A 10,998-nucleotide genomic window follows, 5' to 3' on the forward strand; every position below is an offset into this window, starting at 1 on the left:
AGTCTTTGCTGTGTCTTTAGAATGTAAAAATACTCATTTGTGTATTTCAGGTGCACCAAGCCCTGATCGTTGTGTTTGGCATGAATTCCTTTAAATTTACCATATATGATTATAGTTAGCATTTGTATTTATGTAAATACATAAATTAGATGTTAATCTATTAAATATATTCTGGGTAGGGGAACAGCAAGGTAGCTGGGAAAATATCTTTGTTCCCCCTGTGTAATCCTGGTATTTCATTCTACTATTACTATGTATCTTTCAGTCAACAAACAGCTATTGAATACCTTCTCTGTCAGGGACTAGTCTTCCTTTTATCATCTAGTTTCCTTCTGGCCACCTCTCCCATTCTGCTGTCATGTGGACTGTTCTGGAAACTTTCTTCACCTATTTTTTTTCCCACAGTTGTCTCCATCTCATCTCTTCTTAGGAGTTGTCCTATAAAGATTTTTATGTCAGGAAATACTGATAGATGTTATATATTCTTCATATATATGCCTCACATATATTGAGAGCTTCTGCTGTTATTCCATTACAGTCAGTAAAACAGAGAAAAAAGGAATCCAAAACGAGATCGGAGAGTGATTGTAGCTGGAAGGAAATGCAAAGACAAGAGAAACCAACATCTTATTACTATGAGGCCCAACCGTATCTGATTGCTGCCCTTCTCGCCCTCTGTGAGACCCAGTTGACAGAAGTGAGCAGTGTTATGGGGCTGTGTCATAAGTGCACTCAAACTGCCCCCAGAATGGCAAACCCTGAGATGAATAATAGATTAAGTGCCAGCTTCAAACACTCAGTGCGTTCTGAGTTCCCAAGGACATTTCTACCTGGAGCTTTCTTCTACATTTACCTTAATGGCTCAGTTGGAAGTCGGCCATCACTGCTAAGTGTTCTTGAATTTTATGCAGCAGTGGCAGCAGTTTCCCTATTACCCTGACATTGGAAATAGAAATTCTGCCCAGCTTCAGCCAAGCTGTTGTCACCAAGGCAATGGTGGAGCATGTCTACTTTCTAAGATCTTGTCTGGCACTGAGTGGCCTAACCTTTTGTCACCTTCCTGAGTCATCAGATGTATGAGAAAGGCTGCCCATCCCTGGAGTGGCTCTGCCATCAGCCAGCAATCTGCTTTTTGTTCTGAGTTTCTGCTCTTGGATACAGTAGGAGAATCTGTTCTAATGAACATTAAAGTGTTAATGTATGTAAAGTATTTAGAAGAGTGCCTCACACATACTAAGAGCTTCTGCTAGTATTATTAACACTATTGTTTTTACTGCCACCATCTAGGATCAGAAGCTAGAGCTTAGCTGAACCTTTAATTTTGCTCTCATTATGCTAGGTGGCTTAGCAAATCCAATTTATCTGGAAATACAATTGAAAATATTTTGTTTCCACTCAATTTTTGGTATTGCCAGCTCAAAGAGTCTTTAATTTTTTATTTTATTAATTTATTTTTTTCTTTTGAAACAGGGTCTCGCTCTGTCACCTGGGCTAGTGTGCAGTGGTGTCATCAAAGCTCATAGCAACCTCAAAACTCCTAGACTCAAACAACCCTCCTGCCTCAGCATCCTCAGTAGCTGGGACTACAGCTGTGCACCACCATGCACAGCTAATTTTTCTATATTTTGTAGAGATGGGGTCTCGCTCTTGCTCAGGCTGGTCTCGAACTCTTGGCCTCAAGCAAAACTCCTCCCATCTCGGCCTCCCAAAGTGGTAGGATTACAGGTGTGAGCCACTTCGCTGGGCCTCAGAGAGTCTTTAAAAGGTCAGTGTTATCACCTAAGTGTTTCTATTAATACTTGTTAGGGCTTTCACATCCCCTCTCTGGATTCCAAAGAGACTCTAGTCCTGACTTGACAGTGGGATGGATAATTCAGCAGTCTCTGCATAGAATGGTGTATATTTTGTCCACCCATCCAGTGTTTACCAAATACTAGCTCAACGTGGGACAGTAATAAATGTTATAGCTAACATTTATTGATCACTTAGTATGTGCCAGGTACTGTTCTAAGTGCTTTATGTATATTATTTCATCCGTTCTTCATAAAAACTCTACATGAAGACACTGTTATTATCATCCTTTTACAAATGAAGAAACAATCATAAAAAGGTTAAGCAATTTACCTAAAGTCACAAAGAAAGTGGAAGATCCAGGATATTACTATATACCTAGGCAGTGTGATTTCACAGCCTGTGTAGTCACTACCTCTCTGTACTGCCTAGGAGGACCCTGGATTTGAGAGGCAGAAATCCAATTCTGGTTTCAACTTCTCCACTTCACTGAACACTTAACAAGTTGAATGACCTTGGGAAAGTAACTTCACCTTTCTAAACTTCAGTCTCCTTATCTGTAAATTGGAATTGGTAAGATACACATCACAGGATCGTTGTGAAGATTAATTTTTATATGCCCTGCACTTCTTAGGCACTTAGTAAATGTTAGTTTCTTCTCTTACTATATTCTAAGCACTACACTGGTGCTTAAGGTGGAATAAGAAAGTTGTACCTTCTTAGGGTCCTAGTCTGGGGTGAAGAGGGAAGAAGAGGACAAACATGGGACCAAGTCATGACAGTATAGTATAAGAAATACCGCTGTAGAGGAACATACAAGAGACAGGTATAGAGAAAGTAACATTTTCTGAGAGAATGGAGCAGGGGGAGTTGAAGAAGCTTCAAGGCACCTGTGACATTTGTGTTGGGTATTGAAAGACAAGATAGGCTAGGCGCGGTGGCTCACGCCTGTAATCCCAGCACTCTGGGAGGTTGAGGCAGGAGGATCCCTTGACCTCAGGAGTTCGAGACCAGCCTGAGCAAGAGCAAGACCCCGTCTCTATAAAAAACAGAAAAATTAGCCCGGTGTGGTGACACATGTCTGTAGTCCCAGCTACTCGGGAAGCTGAGCCAGGATCATCACTTGAGGCCAGAAATTTGAGGTTGCAGTGAGCTCTGATGATGCCACTGCACTCTAGCCCAGGCTACAGAGCGAGACCCTGTCTCAGAAAAAAGAAAAAAATATTAAGACACAGGTACGTTTTAAAACAAAATGTACTGAGTTTAAGCAAATTTAGCAAGAAAAACCTTGCAAATGCTCTTTTTTTTTTTTTTTTTTTTTTTTTTGAGATAGAGTCTTGCTCTGTAGCCCGAGCTAGAGTGCTGTGGCATCAGCTTAGCTCACAGCAACCACAAACTCCTGGGCTCAAGCAATCCTCCTGCCTCAGCCTCCCGAGTAGCTGGGACTACAGGCATGTGCCACCATGCCCAGCTAATTTTTCTATATATATTTTTAGCTGCCCATATAATTTGTTTCTATTTTTAGTAGAGATGGGGTCTTGCTCTTGCTCAGGCTGGTCTTGAACTCCTGAGCTCAAACAGTCCGCCCGCCTCGGCCTCCCAGAGTGCTACGATTATAGGTGTAAGCCACAAGCCTGGCCTCCTGATAGTCCTTTCATGCACAAAAGTTGTAAATTTTGATGAACTCCAGTTTATCTGTTTTTTCTTTGATTGCTTATGCTTCTGGTGTCATATTTTGCATGTCGATATCCAGCACTATTTGTTGAAAGGCTAAACTTTCCCTATTGAGTAGTCTTAATACCCTTGTGAAACATCAATTGACCACACATGTGCATTTATTTCTGTACTCTCAATTCTATTCCATTGATATATATATGTCTATTGTATGCCAGTATCATACTGTTTTGATTATTTAGCTTTGTGAATACTCTGTTACTCCAAATGTGCTTCTGATTTTTAGTACTTTTGTGTACTGTGATCAGTATTTTGTGTTCTTCTTTTCGGTTTTTTTGGAACATATACTTTGGTATGGCTCATTTGCATAATCAGCATACTTATCATTTAAAATAATTAAGTGTTTGTTTTACTGCCACAGCCTTACTGTGCTGTGGTTGGATTTTCCAGGTTCTTATTTCACCCTGTTTTCTGAGTTCATTTTTACTGTTCTAGACAGCTTTGTTTGTACTTACTGTTTTTTCTGGACCCAGACTCATTAGCTATCAGGTCCCACCCCTTTGATGTCAGGGAATGATGACTGCTATTTTTAGTTCATCCTCACAGAAACTCGGACTACTCCCATCTGCCTCAGCCCAGAGCCAATCCTTCCTGCCAGTCGTAGATTGAACTTCTGGGATAGAAGAGCTGCTAAGAAAACCTCTTCCTGAAACCAGAGCTCTCCAGAGGTCAGGAATGGCACCAGCCTTATGATCTGTTATGTGCTTTGTTGTAAATTACTATTCCTGAGGTGTCATACTCATGAGGAGACATGTGGGAAAGAACCTCTCCTTTGAACTTCTCTCATGCTGCCAGTACAAGCATTTATAAATGCTGTTTACATATGTACTTCCCTGTCTTTAGAAAGGAGGAGCTCCCAGACATTATGGGCCTTGTTCAAGGTCACCTAGTGACCTCAGAGTGCTACTGGGAGCAGAATACATCCCCCACCCTCATGGATTCCTTTCTCCTCGTTACTAACCATTTTTTCCCTATTGGGCAACAGAAAGTAGAATGTATATCTCAGCATTTTCCCCAAGGGAAGTTTTGAGTTTCATCTTCTCTTTTGGGAAATCAAATTGATTTTCCTCTTCTCCACTTTAGGTTCTATGCCTATTTCACTAAAGTCCTTGGTAGATTTTTTTTTTTTAATAAAAAAGCTCTTTAGTCTTTGTGCCTACTGAAAATTATTATATACTAAGTGAATTTACATTTGTACAAGGTGAAACTAAATTCTATAGTTTAAGTGATAAATGGGGTTTGAAAGCAGATGGTTTCAGATTGATTTCATTAACCCACATTTACGATCCCCATTTCTATAGCTTTTTGTCACTACCACATCACATGCAGCTAAGGAAAATTAGTATGTACATCCTGTGAAAAAAATGGAGAGGCAAGTGGCCGTAGGTATTTGAAGCTAGGAGGCTCGTTAGTATTGCAGTGAATATTTTTCAATTGTGGTAAAATATACATAACATAAAATTTACCATCTTAACCATTTTTAAGTGTACAGTTCAGTAGTGTTAAGAACATTCATATTGTTATGCCATCTCCAGAACTCTTTTCATCTTGCAAAACGGAAACTCAATTAAACAACTATTCCCCATTTCCCCTTCCCCGGGGCCCTGGCAACCACCATTCTACTTTCTGACCCTACGGTGTGAATTTGACTACTCTAAGTACCTTGTATAAGTAGAATCATAACTGTAGTGTTTGTTTTTTGTGACTAGCTTGTTTCACTTAGCATAATGTCCTCAAGGTTTAACCGTGTCATAATGTTAGGGATCAGCGCAGGTTGGCAGTGCTAACCACAGGAAAAGAGGAGAGGGGTGAATGTGAGGAGGCCAAAGAGCATCTAGAACCAAACCTGCAACAGCAAGAACTTAAGGTTAGGGACTTTTCCCAGCCAGGAGGATGTGCAGAAACTAGGAGCTCATGACTAAAGGTAACCTGTGGGTATATATCAGTTTACTGTGGGTTTATATCAGAAGTAGAATTACTGGATCATATGATAATTCTCTTTTTAGTTTTTTGAGAAGCCACCATACCATTTTTCCACCATACCATTTTTCCACCATTTGGAAAGTGGTTGCACCATTTTATATTGCCACCAGCAGCACACAAGGGTTCCAACCTCTCCACATCCTTGCCAACATTTTTCTTTTTCTTTTTTGGTAAGAAATGGGTATGTAGTGGTGCAGTGAATATATTTTTAAGCAGCCATGAGTGATAACCCAACACACATCATATTTTGTATACACATCCTTTAAAAAATTACAACGTATTTGGTGGGGCACAGTGGCTCATGCCTGTAATCCTAGTACTCTGGGAGGCCAAGGCAGGCAGATCACTTGAAAGCCAGGGGTTCAAGACCAGCCTGAGCAAAAGCGAGATCCCATCTCTACTAAAAATAGAAAAATTAGCCAGGTATGGTGGTGTACACCTGTAGTCCCAGCTACTTGGGAGACTGAGGCACAGGATTGCTCGAGCCCAGGAATTGGAGGTTGCAATGAGCTATGATGATGCCACTACACTCTATCCAGGGTGACAGAGCGAGACTCAGTCTCAAAAAAAAGAAAATTAGAACATATTTGATATGCATTTAACAAACTTTTATTGAATCATGGCTACATTCCAGGCACTGTGTCTGGGCGTTCAAATATGAAACAGGCACTCTCTCCCTTCATGAATAACACAGATAAGGAGCCCCAATGAAATAACTTATACACATTGTGCCACTCTCTGAAGGACCAGGACTATAGGCTCTAGCAACAGATCTGCGAGAGAAGGGGACAGGAGAGAGAAAAGTCCAAAGCTTCTGTGTGTTCTGAACTCTTTAGGAATTTTGGATGAGCAGAGATGCTCAGTTTCCTCCTATAACAAATACAATGTCCTCTGTGAAATGTGAACATTGACCAAGTTGTTGAGAAAGATATATATATTAGCTTTTCCTATGGGAATTTAAAAACATATGCAAAAGTAGACAAAAGAATGATGAATCACCAAGTACCTGTCACCAGTTTGTGGAATCATCAACACATGTTCAGTCTTGTTTCATCTTGACCCCCTATTCACTCCGTCTCTTTTTTTTTCAAGTAAACACTACCAAGTTTTTACTAAGCAATAAATAACCCACATAAGCCTATTCTCATACCAAATTTCACATGGCCATCAAGAAAGAGATTTATGGAGGTAGCTCCTCTCACCTTCATGCCTGTTGAAATACACAAAATCGCTGAGACACGCCATGAAAGGACCTCCTTTAGTATCTTTGAATGTCAGACCTACATGGAAGGATTTCTCCATCTTTCCTGTCAGTAGGGTCATTCTAAGCACTGAAGACAAACCATTTAACAATACAACTTAACAATCAGAAAGAAACCTTCTGTGGGAGCCCAGAGGAATGAAAAGATCAGCAAAAATGAGAACTTTCCTCTCAAGTCCACACCTTTGGTGTTGTCACAGGCCCTCTCCCAAGGCAGCCTCAGAGTCGCGTGTACTGTGGGGACAGACCTGAAAGCCATCTCCTGGCATCTTCTGTAGGACAAGGTTCAAAGCAGATGGATACGGAGTGCCCTTTCTCTTCCTAAGAAGGAATTCTGGACCCCAACTTTATGTGTGATCATTAAAAAACACAACTTTTGGCTGGGCATGGTGGCTCCCGCCTGTCATCCCAGCACTTTGGGAGGCTGAGGCTAGAGGCTAGAGGCAGGAGGATCACTTGCAGTCAGGAGTTAGAGACTAGCCTTTTAATATACAGCTGGATTTGGTTTGTTAGCACCAGCAGGAAGAAGTTGGAGACAGGGTACCCAGGGACCCGTTTCTAAAGACGAGCTCGCAAGCCCTTTACAGACATTATCCACATCATTACATACTGGCCCAGAACATTAAGCAGTACCTAGAAATGGTGAAAACTGGCCAAGTCGAATTCTCCTAATGACAAAACAGGCAAACAAAAGTAATCTCTCTCCCAGAGGCCTTTTCCTTTTGTGTCAGGGACCTTGCACGTCACCCCCTGAAGTCTGCATCTCCAATGCCCAGACAAGAGCCACAGGCTTTCCCGACTCCTGGCCTTATGCCGAGCAACTGCTGCTATGACTGTTCCAAGATTTGGACCAAAGTTTTTTTTAAAGCTGAGACCCACATCATTGATACTCCCTAAAAGGGCAAATAATGTGCCCCTTCATGGTGATGTGGTTCAGAGCCTCAGAAGAGCTTCTGGTTTAAGGCAGCCAAACAGAACCCTGTTGAGTTTTGCTCTTGACATGCTCACATTTTGGGGGCACGCCTCAAAGTGGAGCACACTGAGATACTTTCCCCAGACAATGCACGGTGTGGCATAGACAGGAAACAGTCTGCAGGCTCCAAAATGCCAACAGCATCAACAGGCACTACCATTCACAAGCCACTGCAAGTAATTACACAGTCCTCAGGATTTCAAGGCTCACAACCCAATATTACACATTTAGCCCTTCTAGCCCTGTTTCTGTATGCACTATCAAGATCCAGGCTGATCCTTAAATCGGCTGGCAGCTCTTAATGCAAATAAAGAAATCTAAGGCTTGCATGGCCAGGGCTCCATTGGAAACTCTGAAAGTAGGACACTTCCAAGGCCAGAGAATGAGCTTGAAAATTGCCAAGTGCCAAAAAAAAAAAAAATCATGTGGCATTTGGTACAAACTTTTTTCCCCCTGAAATCACACTAGAAAACTGTTTTGCAAAGCAGCAGTTCTCTCTGGCCTGGTGAAGAACATACTAGCACCATGCCCAGCAAATTAGGACTATGCCCAACGACCGTTTCTCAGCACAACTTGGGACCCCCAAGCCCAGGCATCCCCAACACACAGATTTAAACAGTAGCCAAGCTCCCCTTCCTTAGCACTGGGCAACCTTTGGAGAATTCAACACAGCTGCTTAGTCTGAACAGGCAGCACCCACTACCCACATGCAATTTTATTACTACTGTTTTCCTGCGACCCAGCCTGTGTCACTGATTGCCGACAAGCTGGTTTGCAAAGCAGAAACCTCTCACTGAGGTACTCCCAGAGCTGCTGGGAGAGGAGTAAATGAATGAAATGCATGTGGGCTGGGGCCAGTGACCTTAGCCTAGAACTGCGGGGGATGGTCCAAGAATGTGGAATCTGGGGACCCAGGAACCACAACCCCCGCCCCACGGCCGGGCCGATACTCACTGACATAGAGGCAAGGCCACGAGCTAGGCGGCCTCCTCGGGCACCGGGCAGGTGGGGAAGAGCGGCTTGAGCTGGTAGGTGGCGAAGACGAGCAACAGGATTTACTGCTAGGAGAGCCGGATGCTGAGCAGCTCCACGCAGAGCTTGAGTGAGGAGCGCGGGCAGCGAGCCCATAGACCTCGAGCATGTAGGCGTAGTCGCCGCCGATTTGGAGATGGTGGTGCCCAGCGCGGCGTAGCAGCGCGCGCCCATGGTGGAGAAGCCGAAGATGGTGCCCACGATGGTCGCCACGCCGCTGAGCAGCGCGATGTTGCGCTGCAGGGTCGCTCCGCCCGCACCAAGCCGCCAGCATCCTTTCCCCCGCCGGCCGCGCCGCCCGCGCTGCTACCCGCTGCTATTCCCTCTCTCTCACCACTGGATTACTTGGAAGCAAAATCAGTACACTGATCAAATTTTCAGTTTCCACTAGCTCTTGATGCTATTTTCCTTAAATACTGGGATATGTGCTCTTGTTTGGATTCCTTTTAGCAGTCTTACTGTGCTGAATATTCTTTCTCTGATGGTTTTCTTTTTAATTGATAGAATCACGGTGTTTTCTGGCCTCAAACTCTATTCGTATGTGTCTTCTGCTCCAGAGTCCCATGAACCTGCCGCACATGTTCCCTGTGACCCAAGTGCCCCGACTTCCACTCACCAGTTCTCCCAGCTCATCACTGTAGTGTATGAAGTTAGGGACTTGAACAGTCTTAGTTACTCTATATACAGTGTCTTGCCTGGTGCGGTAGGTGCTTAATAAACAGTCGATGAATAGATGAACTCCATTTGGCTTCCCAGTCTCCTGAACCTCACCGTTTCAGCAATACACTTGGTTCTGTTTATCTTAAATGAGAAAACTCCTGGGGTTTCTTGAGAAATACTTTTTATCTTCGTCTCCTGAAGAATCTGAATTTTTGTGGCTCCCTCTGCTGGTTTCTCCTGGGCAGTTGCACACAGGTGCCCCTGATGGCAGAGGATTGGCGCCAGAGCCAAGTTCTGGGAAGGTAAAGTAGGACACTGTTGTAGAGTGGCCTACCCAGTCCAGACATGTTTGGGGAGGAAGGGAGCAGCTTGTTGAAAACAGCTGTGGGAAGTGCAGCTTTCTGTGTAGAGTTGGGGAAGGTGTCCCACAGTCAGCTAAAGTTAGGAGGGCTGGGATGGGGACTGCAGTCCCCTGGTCTGCAGCACTCTAAGACCATGAGAATCATGACCACATGAGCCCATAAGTGAGCTGGTCTTTGTGGGGATCAGATCTTACGCTGAGAATGGAGATGGGCTCCTTTTTCCTTTAAGACAATGCAGCCTGGAGTCAGACACAGTCGCCATGCAGGCAGCGTGCCTACGGTGTTTTATTTGAGGACCCTGTGAAAACTGAGGTAGGAATGCTGGTGATGGCCAGGCGCAGTGGCTCACATCTGTAATCCTAGCACCCTGGGAGGCTGAGGTGGGAGGATCGCTTGAGGCCAGGAGTTTGAGACCAGCCTGAGTAACATAGATCCTATCTCTACAAAAAATAGAAAAATTAGCCAGGCGTGGTGGCGCACGCCTGTAGTCCCACCTACTCAGGAGGCTGAGGCAGGAGAATCACTTGAGCCCAGGAGTTTGAGGTTGCAGTGAGCTATGATGACTATATCTAGCCTGAGCAAAAAAGTAAGAGACCCTATCTCAAAAAAATAAATAAATAAATAGTGGAGGTGAATGTGGATGGGAATGTCTCCAGAGTTCAGGGTCCCGCGTTGGATACATGACCCCATCCCCCAAGTCCATTAACAATGCTGTGGAGAGTAAATTTCCCATACTTACCTGCCCTCTGGATCACATTTCTCAGTTGTTTACACTTACTTGTCTTTTCTACAACATGGCTTCCCAGAAAGTGGGCCATGGCAGAATGAATCTCTCCAGACCCCAGCCAGGCATAGGCATCAGGAAGAGGGTTCAAGTGGTCAGACACTAAAGACAGATCCCCTCCTCTTCTCTCCAACCCCAAACCCCAAGTGCCAGAATAATTCCACTTAAATTTGAACATGGAAAATAGGCTTTTGTTTCCCTTCAAGACATAGGGATAAGGGAACTGAACCCTGAAGAACCCCAGGGCATAAATAATACCACTGGACTTGGGCTATGAACTATGAAATGGTCATTATAAAGAAATATTTGTCCAATGCCAACTTATGATAAAAACTCTCAACAGAGGGAAACTTCCTCAACTTGATAAAGAACAAAAACCTACAGTTAACATTATACTTAATGGTGAGGAACTAAAAGC

At 43.7% G+C, this 10,998-nt stretch overlaps 1 protein-coding gene across 1 annotated transcript in view; it reads left to right on the plus strand.

The window, feature by feature from the left end:
- Positions 1-847, plus strand: part of LIMK2 (LIM domain kinase 2) — a 78,957-nt gene extending 78,110 nt beyond the window's left edge. Inside the window, exon 20 of the transcript XR_006730672.1 lies at positions 539-847. The gene's annotated coding sequence lies outside the window, so the exon portion shown is untranslated. The remainder of the gene's footprint in view (positions 1-538) is intronic.
- Positions 848-10,998: the final 10,151 nt, after the last annotated feature.

The sequence above is a fragment of the Lemur catta genome, chromosome 21, assembly GCF_020740605.2.
Source record: "Lemur catta isolate mLemCat1 chromosome 21, mLemCat1.pri, whole genome shotgun sequence".
NCBI lineage: Eukaryota > Metazoa > Chordata > Mammalia > Primates > Lemuridae > Lemur > Lemur catta.